This window comes from Pinus tabuliformis, chromosome 7, assembly GCF_031772625.1.
Source record: "Pinus tabuliformis cultivar Carrire ecotype Pingquan chromosome 7, CPIR1, whole genome shotgun sequence".
Taxonomy (NCBI): Eukaryota; Viridiplantae; Streptophyta; class Pinopsida; order Pinales; family Pinaceae; genus Pinus; species Pinus tabuliformis.
In genome coordinates, this window is record NC_142293.1 from 1,996,906,390 (window position 1) to 1,996,919,034 (window position 12,645).

Below are 12,645 nucleotides of genomic sequence, written 5' to 3' on the forward strand. Positions count from 1 at the left end.
GGAGTACAGTAAGAGATTTTATTGTGGACACTAAAGGAAGTGGATTTGCTGCCAATGCATTTCTAACTAAAGCCATTGTCAAGTCTGATGACAAAAACACCCAGGTTTGTCAGGTGCTTACCTTTCGAAGTAATGTTGTAGGCATCAGAAGCTTGTCCTTTATAGCGGGTTCTGTCAATTTGATTTCATGTATTGGGTGGGCTCTGCTTATTGCTTTTGAAGATGGGGTTGATACTTCCCGGCACCCTCTATGCGTATAACTGTCATTATGATTGCAGCTACTTTGCCGTAGAATTATAGGTGCACTTTTCCTGCTTAGCATCCCCGTCACTTTACCGGTTATACTCCTAATCTCAATGTGGCGAAAGGACGATGCTGGTGCAGCATTGGTTCCAATAACTGTGGCTTTGGAGATAGTGTGCATTGTATCCTGGAGCGCAGTGGCCGGAACTGTGGGGATAAAGGGTTTAAGGAGAAATATATACAGTATTTTTCGCATACTGGTGTGGCTGAAATGGGCAGTTGGTAGTCTTTATCTAGATACAGAGATTTTGTTAGAATTTTTTGGGAAACCTCAAAGAACTTTCACAGGAGTTGTCTAAATTCTGGTGATGGAATCTGGCTGAAAAAATTGAGGTTAAATTTTGATTTGTATTATTTAAAATGGTTTTTTAACTGCATATTTGGATTCAGCACTTTGAAAAATCCCTAGGACACTTTGATTATGCAGAAATTCGCTATCAAACTTGCGATTCCAATAAATCGCTGCCAGATTTTGACCGGAAAAATCCACCAAAAAAACTTCCAAAAAATCTCATTATAGATAACCGCCTTTTCACTTCTGCATTCTTGCTGAATGCTGTGTTGGCTGGAGTTCGATGAAAGTGGGATCCGTGGTCTCTGGTGGTCTCAGTGGGATCAGTGACGTGATGTCTTCTGGTGGTCTCATATGTTCTGACAATATAATGCAATTGAGTGAACTTATTGTCCTTTTTTTCCTTCTAAATATTTATTGCAATTGAATGAGTTTTTATGGTCGTATGTAGATTTTCATAGTTAAAATCATAAATATTTTTATAATGTAATTGAGTAATATTTAGGGTAGTATGTAGATTTTCATAATTAAAATCAAAAAGTCTATGGAGTAGTTTTATGCCACTTTTATGGTTGACATTACATTTTTATAATAAAAAAATAGGTTTTAAGTAATATTTTACTCATTATTAAAAAAACAAACATCACACAGAAATACTCTAAATAATTTTATAACCAAATTTTTTATTATTTTATTTATTTTTTCTTTTTAAATATTTATAATTTTTTTCAAAATATTGAATTTATTTATGTATTTAAAAACATAATATAAATTTTAATTTTTATACATATAAATTTTATAATATTTGAGTTTTATATAAATGAGAAGATAATCGAGTTTAGGCTTCTATTTAACATGCTAAGCTGGATCTGTTTCTTCAACTTGTCCTGGATGAACCACACTGGTTGGTTCGAAAGGCGTCGACAAATGAGATTCCATGTGATTTTCGCCGAAATCTTTCTCTAACTAAAATGAGAAGATGTTTTTTTGGAAAATTGCTTAAATAAAAGATTTTGTTTTAGTAAACTTTTCATTTAAATTGGTGGATACAAAATTAATTAAATATTTAATAATGTTGACTTTTACATGAATTTTTTAAGTTAAAAAAATTTTAATCACAATTTATAATTCTTTTTAAATTATAATTTACGTTGTAATAGTTTCTGGAGTATTTTATATGATCTTTATAATACTAGAACAATGAACATTTTGTATTTAAGATTCTGGATTCGGATATTCCACTGTGTTCATTTTCATCTTGTCGACGTTTAGAGTTCAGAACAATGAACATTTTGTATTTAAGATTCTGGATTTGAATATTCCACAGTGTTCATTTTCATCTTGTCTACGTTTAAAGTCTAGAACAAGACTCATCCTTGGGGTTGTTCCAGACTTGAAACATGGACAAGATGAAAATGAACACTGTGGAATATCCCAATCCAAAATCTCAAAAAGCATAGCACAGAAATCTACAAACTATTATTTTGTATTTATTTTACTATCTAGATTTGGTAAATTTCAGTAAGACAATTATGATAAAAGAGTAATTATTTGATTATTTCTTTTTTGGTAGAAATTAATAACTTTTGGAATTTACATGAAAAGACCCCAGAAAGAGACCGTTACACTCTCTCATTTTTGTCATTTTTGTGAAGAGGAATAAAAGAAAACCAGGGCAAGACGCTACCATCAAGGTACTCTTGTGCAGCCAGTGGAGACCTTGATTAAAATTTGCATGATATTAAAGATCGTAGAGGTTACTGTTTTGAAGGCCAAAAGCTCGGGGGAGAATCCCCAATCTCGTGATTGGGAGGCGAGGTCAATTCCCAGTAAATTCCTTGATTGTTGAGATAAGTATTTTGGAAAACACTATGTGGATACAGAAAAAATATTTTTATCTTCTTTTGAAATGAGAAGGCTGAAAGAATTAGCAAATAAGAATTTAATTTATGTTAAAAGAAACCACTGTAATTATTAAAATGCTTGACAAAAAAATTCTCTTGTTTCTTAAGGAAAAAAAAGCTTATGCTTACACAAACTTAATATTAAGGACTGGTGGCTGTCAGTAAATACTAGACCCAAATAATATAGGGAAGGTACCTGACATATCCTCAAAATTGTGTAAGTATAGTAATACAATCATATTAGTTATCAGCTTGACACAATTTCGGCCATAAGAATTTAAGCTTTCTGTGAACAAAGTCGACTGTGGTTGCATGAAATATTACCAAAATATCACTACCAAGAATGTTCCAAATTCTACAAACCAGTCTAAAGTTAATTAGGCCGTCCTGGTGGGAAGATAAACAGAAACTGCGTAAAATAACACAGAATGATAAGCAGATTGATAAATCTAGGGAAAAAGTTTAGATTTTGGGTCAAGCCAATGTGGTTGGGCAACCCAAAATCTGTTCGTAAACCCCAACCAACTAAGCATATAACTAATCTACAAAAGCACAAATATCGAAATAATTCCTTGTGTAATCCGGGGAAAACGTTTAGATTCTGGGTCAAGCCAATGTGGTTGGGCAACCCAAAATCTGTCCGAAAACACCAACCTGTTGGCATTATGATTCTGGTATGGCTTTATGATACATATGTTGTACTTGATGGCAACCCACTCATCTCAGATGATAAATTATAGTGCAGAAAAGTTCACGCACTTATATGCAGAGAAAAGCTTATTTCATGTAGAGAAAAATTCACGCACTTTTATGCAGAGAAAAGTTTATTTCATGTAGAGAAAAGTTTATTTCATGTAGAGAAAAAGTTCACGCACTTTCATGCTGGAGAACTTACCTTTGGTCCATGGTACTTAGTCCTTGGTATTTGAACCTATGGTTTTGGACCATGGTACCTCGTCAAAAGTGTGTATATGTTGGAGAACTTACCTTTGGTCCATGGCGGTTAGTCCTTGGTATTATTGAGCCCCATGTTTTTGGGCCCCTTGTATTGGTTATCTATGGTATTGATCCATGATTTTAGGAAGAAGCTTGCCTATATAAAGCAAAGGAGATCACTTGGCTAATTCATTTCTTGCAAATCGAATATCTTAAGATCTGAAATATTGGGTTATTGTTTTAAAAGTTTGATCTATGAAAGGGAAGTTGAAAGCGAATCTGTGAAGGGTGATCTCTCGAGCGCTGCAGCGGCGGAAGTGCGGAGGCGCCACAGAAGGAGCATTGCGGAGACGCCACAGAAGGCGCAGTGCGGAGGCGCCACAGAAGGCGCAGTGCGGAGACGCCACAGAGGCGCCACAGAAGGCGCAGTGCGGAGGTGCCACAGAAGGCACAGTGCGGAGGCGCCACAGAAGGCACAGTGCGGAGGCGCCACAGAAGGCGCAGTGCGGAGGCGCCACAGAAGGCGCAGTGCGGAGACGCCACAGAGGCGCCACAGAAGGCGCAGTGCAGAGGCGCCACAAAAGGCGCAGTGCGGAGACGCCACAGAAGGCACAGTGCGGAGGCGCCACAGAAGGCGCAGTGCGGAGGCGCCACAGAAGGCGCAGTGCGGAGGCGCCACAGAAGGCGCAGGTGCGGTGGTCGCGGCGCCACAGAAGGCGCAGGTGCGGAGGTAGTACAGATATCCGCAGATCTATACCAGTGAAGTTGCGATCCCTGCTTAAAATTTGTTTTAACTGCCTTTGACTATTCTGCAGGGTTTTGGGTGCATAACTAATGTTTGGTTACTGGTATTGAGTTCAGATAACAACATGATTAATGACTTATCTTTATGTACTAGATCTGGTTGATAACTCTCATAATATCATTGTATATGTATGGATCTGGTGATTGGGTGATTCAGAAGGTTGTTTGATTATGAGCTTCAATGTTGTTGTTGGATCCATTTTGAAAATTTATGAAAAGTGGTCCTTAAAAGAAAAGAAGTAGGGGGTTGTAGCTCCCTTCCAGGAGAGACTGGAAAACGAGAGAGAGTTGTAGCTCTCTGCAGGTTGCAGCCTGCGTATTGGTAAAGGACTGCACCAGTACAAAATCATTGTAACAGGAGTTTCTAATTTGAAAGAAGATAGAGACATATTGCAGCAGGTGGTTTTCACCCACATTGGGTTTCCACCTTATATCTGGTGTTCTTTGGTGTGACTATCTGTTTTTCTTGTTCATGCTCATTATTTTATGGTACTGATATGCAAAAATAATTCAAAGTGTAAATAAGGCAGATTTGTTAAAAGAACTTGATAATACTGATTCACCCCCCCCTCTCAGTATTATTTTCAACAATTGGTATCAGAACAGGTCCTTCAGAGAAGCTTGATCGCTTGAAGGTAGATCATTCATCATGAGCAACTACGAGAGAGAAGCATCAATCAGGCCACCAATTTTTGATGGGACGAACTTCAATTATTGGAAGATAAGAGTTACTGCCTATCTTCAATCTCTTGGTACAGAAGTTTGGGATATCATAGAGACAGGCTACACTTTTCCTTCAGCTACTCCTACAGATTCGGCCGAGAAGAAGAAATATGAAACAAATGCGAAAGCAGTCAATACTCTATTGGGATGCTTATCCCAATTGGAATTCGTGAAGGTAATGCACTATAAATCCGCAAAAGAAATATGGGACAAAATTGTCACGAGCTATGAAGGAGACGAACAGGTAAAGCGTGCTAAACTTCAAACTTTCAGGATTCAGTATGAGAATCTCAGAATGTATAATGATGAAAGTGTGGCTAACTATTTCCTTAGGGTAGATGAAATTGTTAACTGCATGAAAAACTTGGGTGAAGAAATAAAAGAGGCTATTGTGGTTGAAAAAGTCCTAAGATCCTTGTCCCCCAAGTTTGAATCTAAAGTGTCCGCTATAGAGGAAAAAGCAAATCTACAAACTCTCACCATGTCTCAACTACATGGAATTCTAACTGCTTATGAAATGAGAAAGGGAGGTCCATCAGACAGAAGAGAAGCGGCTTTCAAGGCTTCAGGCAAAGGAGATTACTATGAAGCAAGTCACGTGCCAGAAGAAGAAGAAGAAGAATCAAATTTTGTCAGAAATCTTCAAAGGGGTTCTGGAAGGTTCAGAGGTAAGTTACCTTTTAAATGTTTTGCTTGTGGAAGAGTAGGTCATTATGCTGCAAAATGTCCTTATAAGGATAAAGGAAAGGAACCTGCTAGATGGAACAAGAAACAGAGTGCAAACAAGAAAAGTTACTACACTCATGAAGATAGTGATGGTCTATCGATTAGTGATGAAGATGAACAAGGTAATGACTATAAATTGTTAATGGCATTTGAAGATGATGATTATATGGATGCTATAGATGTGGATAGCCTTTTTGAAGAAATTACTAGACTCAAGAGATGTATAGAAGAAAAGAATATGATCATTGATACTCTACAATTTCAAATTGATGAAAAGGAAAAACATCTTGAAAAATTAGAAGGTGAAATTGTTGGTCTTAGAAAAGAGATTGAGAAAACAAAAGCTATTAATCTTAAGTTTGTCAAAGGATCTGAAACTTTGGATGAGATTATCAATGTACAACGTTCTCCACTAAACAAGATAGGTCTGGGCTATAATGGAGAAACTTCTCAAGCAACCACTTCAAAAAGTTATCTTGATGCAGCAAGAAGGAATGAGCAAAAGCACAATGAAGACCATCAGGCAAGGCAGGGACGAATTGCAAACAGAGACTATCAAGGGCAATCCGTTTTAAGGGTGAACAAAAGCTACAACCAGCCATAGGTAAAATCTTCTCAATTTAGTTCAAGAATGGATGACAATAGAAATTACAATCATTTGGCCGGTAGATTTGATAATCGCAGAAATTTCTTCAATGGACAATGTTTCTCTTGCCATAACTTTGGTCACAAAGCAGCTCAATGTGTTGCATATAAAACAATCATGACTAGAGAAGCTCAAAAACAAAAAAGTATGATCGGGATTACAAAAAGGACCTATAACAACTTTTCGGCTCTTGAAAATGAAGTTGAATGTTCTATTTGCAATAACTTTGGTCATGAAGATTCTGAATGCAGGAGCAGGTTTCAGCAGACAAAGGAACAAGCCTCAAACACCAAAACATGGAGAATAAAGGAACCACAAACAGAAAGATGTGGGATAGCATTCTATGCAGAGGGATAGGAAAATCTATGGTACATTGACAGCGGATGTTCGAAGCATATGACAGGTGATAAAGAAAAACTTGAGTCATATTCTGCTCTAGAAAAGGGAAAGAAAGTTTCTTTTGGAAATGATACTCCTGCAACTATAAAAGGAAAAGGCACTGCTCAGTTAAAAGAAAAGGTCAAGGCTGGAAATGTTTTATATGTTGATGGATTGAAACATAATCTTCTAAGTGTCAGCCAGATGTGTGATCAAGGAACCGAGGTGATATTTAGAATAAATGGATGTCTTGTTCATGATCTTGATACAGGTAAAACAGTGATCAAAGGTAAAAGAACTCCAAATAATATATACGTATTTGAAGAAGGACAACAACAATGCTATCTAAGTAAGGATGATGAACACTGGCTATGGCATCAGAGGTTGGGGCATCTAAGCTTTTCACAAATAAGGAAAGCATGCAAATATCAGGCAGTTCGCGATCTTCCAAATATCAAAATTCCAGACAACACCATATGCAAATCATGTCAGTTTGGAAAGCAAACCAGAACTAATTTTCCAGAGAAGGAAGGATCGGCTAGCATGCCTCTTGAGCTAGTACATACAGATACATGTGGTCCATTCAGAAAAAGAACACCTCGAGGAGAAGAATACTTGATATTATTCATTGACGATTTCTCCAGGTTTGTCTGGTTATGACTAATGAAGCACAAAGATGAAGCATTCGAAAAATTCAAATCCTTCAAAGCCTTGGTTGAAAATGAATCAGGATACAAAATTAAGTGCCTCAGATCTGACAGAGGTGGGGAGTTTACCTCGAATGAATTTTTCGATTTCTGTGAAGAACATGAGATAAGAAGAGAATTCTCTACAGCTAGAACTCCTCAGCAAAATGGAGTTGTGGAAAGAATGAACAGAACAATCCAACAAATGGCTCGTGCTATGCTTGATGAGTCGGGTACTCCCGCAACTTTCTGGGGTGAAGCTGCACATGCTGCGGTTGTTATTCTCAACAAAACAAATGTCCGTCTTAACAGCACTCAAACCCCTCATGAGCTCTGGTGTGGTGAGACTCCTTCGGTGAAGCACTTCAAAATCTTTGGGAGCAAATGTTATATTAAGAATACTGATGAGCAACTTGGCAAACTTGAACCTAGAGCAGATGAAGGCATTCTTCTTGGTTATTCTCCACATAGCAAAGCATACAAGTGCTACAATAAAAGACTTGGCAGAATTGTTGACAACATTGATGTAGTGGTTGATGAGAAGGGATACATTCCTAGGCAAGTACATCATGAAGACATCGAAGAAGATGAAGGCTACCCTCAAAGACAGAATGATGAAGAAGAAGAACCTCAAGAAGAACCAGAGGAGCAGACAAGAATAGAAGAGAAGACTCCATCCAGATATGTTCAGAAGAATCATCCAGAATCTCAGATTGTGGGGCAGAAAGAAGCAGGTGTACAAACAAGAAGAACAATTGCAAAAGCTTCAAGCTATTTGGCATTACTCTCTTCCACTGAACCACAAAATGTGAAAGAGGCATGCAAAGATGAATGTTGGGTCAAAGCAATGGATGAAGAACTTGAGCAGATCGAAAAGAACAACACTTGGGAGTTGGTTCCTAGACCAAAAGATAAGAATGTTATAGGAACAAAATGGGTCTTCAAAAATAAATTGAATGAAAATGGAGAAGTAATTAGAAACAAGGCCAGACTTGTTTGTAAAGGGTATGCGCAGCAAGAAGGAATAGATTTTGAAGAAACCTTTGCTCCTGTTGCAAGACTTGAGGCCATCCGAATGTTCCTTGCTCTCTCAAGCTTTCAAAACTTCAAAGTATTTCAAATGGACGTGAAATCAGCCTTTCTGAATGGAGACTTAGAAGAAGAAGTATATATTGAGCAGCCAGATGGTTTCATTCTTGGAAATGATCCAAATCTTGTATGCAGATTGAAAAAGGCTCTCTATGGTCTCAAACAAGCTCCAAGGGCTTGGTACTATCGTTTGGACAAATATCTTCATCAACAAGGTTTTTCAAAAGGATCAGCAGATAGCAATCTTTATATAAAAGTTGAAAATGACAAATTGCTAATACTTGTTGTGTATGTAGATGACATTATCTTTGGCAGCAATGAAGAAGCTATGAGTCAAAGCTTTGCCTTGGTCATGCAGAAAGAATTTGAAATGTCCTTGCTGGGAGAACTGACATATTTCCTTGGTTTGCAAATCCAACAAAAGGAAGGAGGAATCTTTTTGTCTCAAACCAAGTATCTCAAACAAATTTTGAAGAAATATGGCATGGAAGATGCAAAACCAGTATGTACACCCATGGTCACAGGATGTAGCCTCAGTGCAAATGATGAATCTGCAGCAGTACATCAACCAACCTACATATCTATGATTGGAAGTCTACTTTATCTGACAGGTACCCGACCGGACATCATGCATGCAGTTGGAATAGTTGGAAGATTTCAGGCAAATCCGAAGGAGACTCATCTTCAGGCAGTGAAGAAAATTTTCAAATATCTTCAAGGGACTCAAAATTATGGTTTATGGTATCCTAGAGATACAAATCTCACACTTCATGCTTATACAGATGCCGATTGGGCCGGAAGCGTGGATGACAGGAAGAGCACAAGTGGTGGCGCATTCTTTATGGGTTCCAGACTAGTATCTTGGTTCAGCAAGAAACAGAGTTCGATTGCCTTATCTACAGCTGAAGCAGAATATGTTGCTGCTGCATCTTGCTGCACTCAACTCCTTTGGATGATGCAGACCTTGCAGGATTTTCAAATCACTTGTACACCACCTATCTCCATCTTATGTGATAACACAAGTGCAATCAGCATCTCAAAGAACCCAGTCATGCATTCAAAAACCAAGCACATGCCAATCAAGTATCATTTTCTTCGGGAACAAGTGCTTGAACAGAAGGTCAAGTTGGAGTATGTTCCTTCTAAGGAACAAGTTGCTGATATACTCACCAAACCATTGCCCAGGGAGACTTTTGAATACCTCAGGCAAAAGCTGGGGGTTGTTGATGCATCATCTTGTTGTTGAATCTCTTCTGATTGTTGGTTGTACGGGAATATGCGTACATGTGCTGGGTTGCGGATTGGTTGAAGATCAAATAGCACTGGTTCAGGGGGAGCTTATAATGCATTGTTGGCATTATGGAGGATGTACAGAAGGCGATCATGGATGTTGATATGAATATTACTGCAATATGTCTCTATCTCTTTCATGGTCATTTATGGTGTTTGGTGGATTATGTTTCTTCTTTACAGATCTGGTTCATATTCAGAGGGAGCATGTTCTTAGGGGGAGCATAACCCTTTGCCCTTGATGTCAAAGGGGGAGAATGAGCTGAAGATTTTGAGGTTGCCATCAAGTCCAAAGGGGGAGATTGTTGGCATTATGATTCTGGTATGGCTTTATGATACATATGTTGTACTTGATGGCAACCCACTCATCTCAGATGATAAATTATAGTGCAGAAAAGTTCACGCACTTATATGCAGAGAAAAGCTTATTCTATGTAGAGAAAAGTTCACGCACTTATATGCAGAGAAAAGTTTATTTCATGTAGAGAAACGTTCACGCACTTTTATGCAGAGAAAAGTTTATTTCATGTAGAGAAAATTTTATTTCATGTAGAGAAAAAGTTCACGCACTTTCATGTTGGAGAACTTACCTTTGGTCCATGGTAGTTAGTCCTTGGTATTTGAACCTATGGTTTTGGACCATGGTACCTCGTCAAAAGTGTGTATATGTTGGAGAACTTACCTTTGGTCCATGGTGGTTAGTCCTTGGTATTATTGAGCCCCATGTTTTTGGGCCCCTTGTATTGGTTATCTATGGTATTGATCCATGATTTTAGGAAGAAGCTTGCCTATATAAAGCAAAGGAGATCACTTGGCTAATTCATTTCTTGCAAATCGAATATCTTAAGATCTGAAATATTGGGTTATTGTTTTAAAAGTTTGATCTATGAAAGGGAAGTTGAAAGCGAATCTGTGAAGGGTGATCTCTTGAGCGCTGCAGCGGCGGAAGTGCGGAGGCGCCACAGAAGGCGCAGTGCGGAGGCGCCACAGAAGGCGCAGTGCGGAGGCGCCACAAAAGGCGCAGTGCGGAGACGCCACAGAAGGCGCAGTGCGGAGACGCCACAGAAGGCGCAGTGCGGAGACGCCACAGAGGTGCCACAGAAGGCGCAGTGCGGAGGAGCCACAGAAGGCGCAGTGCAGAGATGTCGCAGAAGGCGCAGTGCGGAGGCGCCACAGAAGGTGCAGTGCGGAGACGCCACAGAGGTGCCACAGAAGGCGCAGTGCGGAGGCGCCACAGAAGGCGCAGTGCAGAGGCGCCACAGAAGGCGCAGTGCGGAGGCGCCACAGAAGGCACAGTGCAGAGGCGCCACAGAAGGCGCAGTGCGGAGGCGCCACAGAAGGCGCAGTGCGGAGGCGCCGCAGAAGGTGCTAGTGCGGTGGTCGCAGCGCCACAGAAGGCGCAGGTGCGGAGGTAGTACAGATATCCACAGATCTATACCAGTGAAGTTGCGATCCCTGCTTAAAATTTGTTTTAACTGCCTTTGACTATTCTGCAGGGTTTTGGGTGCATAACTGATGTTTGGTTACTGGTATTGAGTTCAGATAACAGCATGATTAATGACTTATCTTTATGTACTAGATCTGGTTGATAACTCTCATAATATCATTGTATATGTATGGATCTGGTGATTGGGTGATTCAGAAGGTTGTTTGATTATGAGCTTCAATGTTGTTGTTGGATCCAGTTTGAAAATTTATGAAAAGTGGTCCTTGAAAGAAAAGAAGTAGGGGGTTGTAGCTCCCTTCCAGGAGAGACTGGAAAACGAGAGAGAGTTGTAGCTCTCTGCAGGTTGCAGCCTGCGTACTGGTAAAGGATTGCACCAGTACAAAATCATTGTAACAAGAGTTTCTAATTTGAAAGAAGATAGAGACATATTGCAGCAGGTGGTTTTCACCCACATTGGGTTTCCACCTTATATCTGGTGTTCTTTGGTGTGACTATCTGTTTTTCTTGTTCATGCTCATTATTTTATGGTACTGATATGCAAAAATAATTCAAAGTGTAAATAAGGCAGATTTGTTAAAAGAACTTGATAATACTGATTCACCCCCCCCTCTCAGTATTATTTTCAACACAACCAACTGAGCATATAACTAATCTACAAAAGCACAAACATCGAAATAATTCCTCATGTAAACAAATTTGTAGAGAAGAGGAACTTGAATACATCACTGATAGTGAAAACCAACCAGAACAAAGTGGCTAACAAATATGAAACACAGTAGAATTTGCATTATAAGGCGAATCTGAGCACCCATCAAATTATAAATAGTTGTAATGAGTTCAAGACCATCGTTTAACACTGATCCATATACATTTTACAATTTAAGTAATGGAGCTTACCCTTTTATGAGATAGCGTGAAGTGACCAACCCCTTTAGTGAAATAAAACAATTGATTAAGTTTACAAAATGCTAAACCTGGCAGAGAAGGTCAAACCTTGAATTATGTCAAGTTTCATACCATTAAAACAACTTCCGGTACCCGTGTTTGGTACCTAGCTTACGGTAGACTAAACCCTAGGGAATATTCAAAGTTTTAAACTTTGAACTCAATAATACATGCTGAATTGGTAACCTTGAATGCTTTAAACAAGCACTAGTATCTGAAGAGTACCTATGATCTGTAATGCAAACTTAAAGGTGATGGAAAATTTGCAAGTGAAATTCTATGTATTTTTGGTGATGGATCACTTTACAAAACACATAAAATAATGTTTTCTAACCTTAGTTAAAAGCAATGGTAGCAACAATATAGCATATCCGAAACACATAACAGCGAAAATGATAAAGGAGTTCACCCCTCTCCTAGGCTACATCTCCTAGTCCAGCTTCCAATAATGGGCCTCTTTCATTAAGTGATCAGAT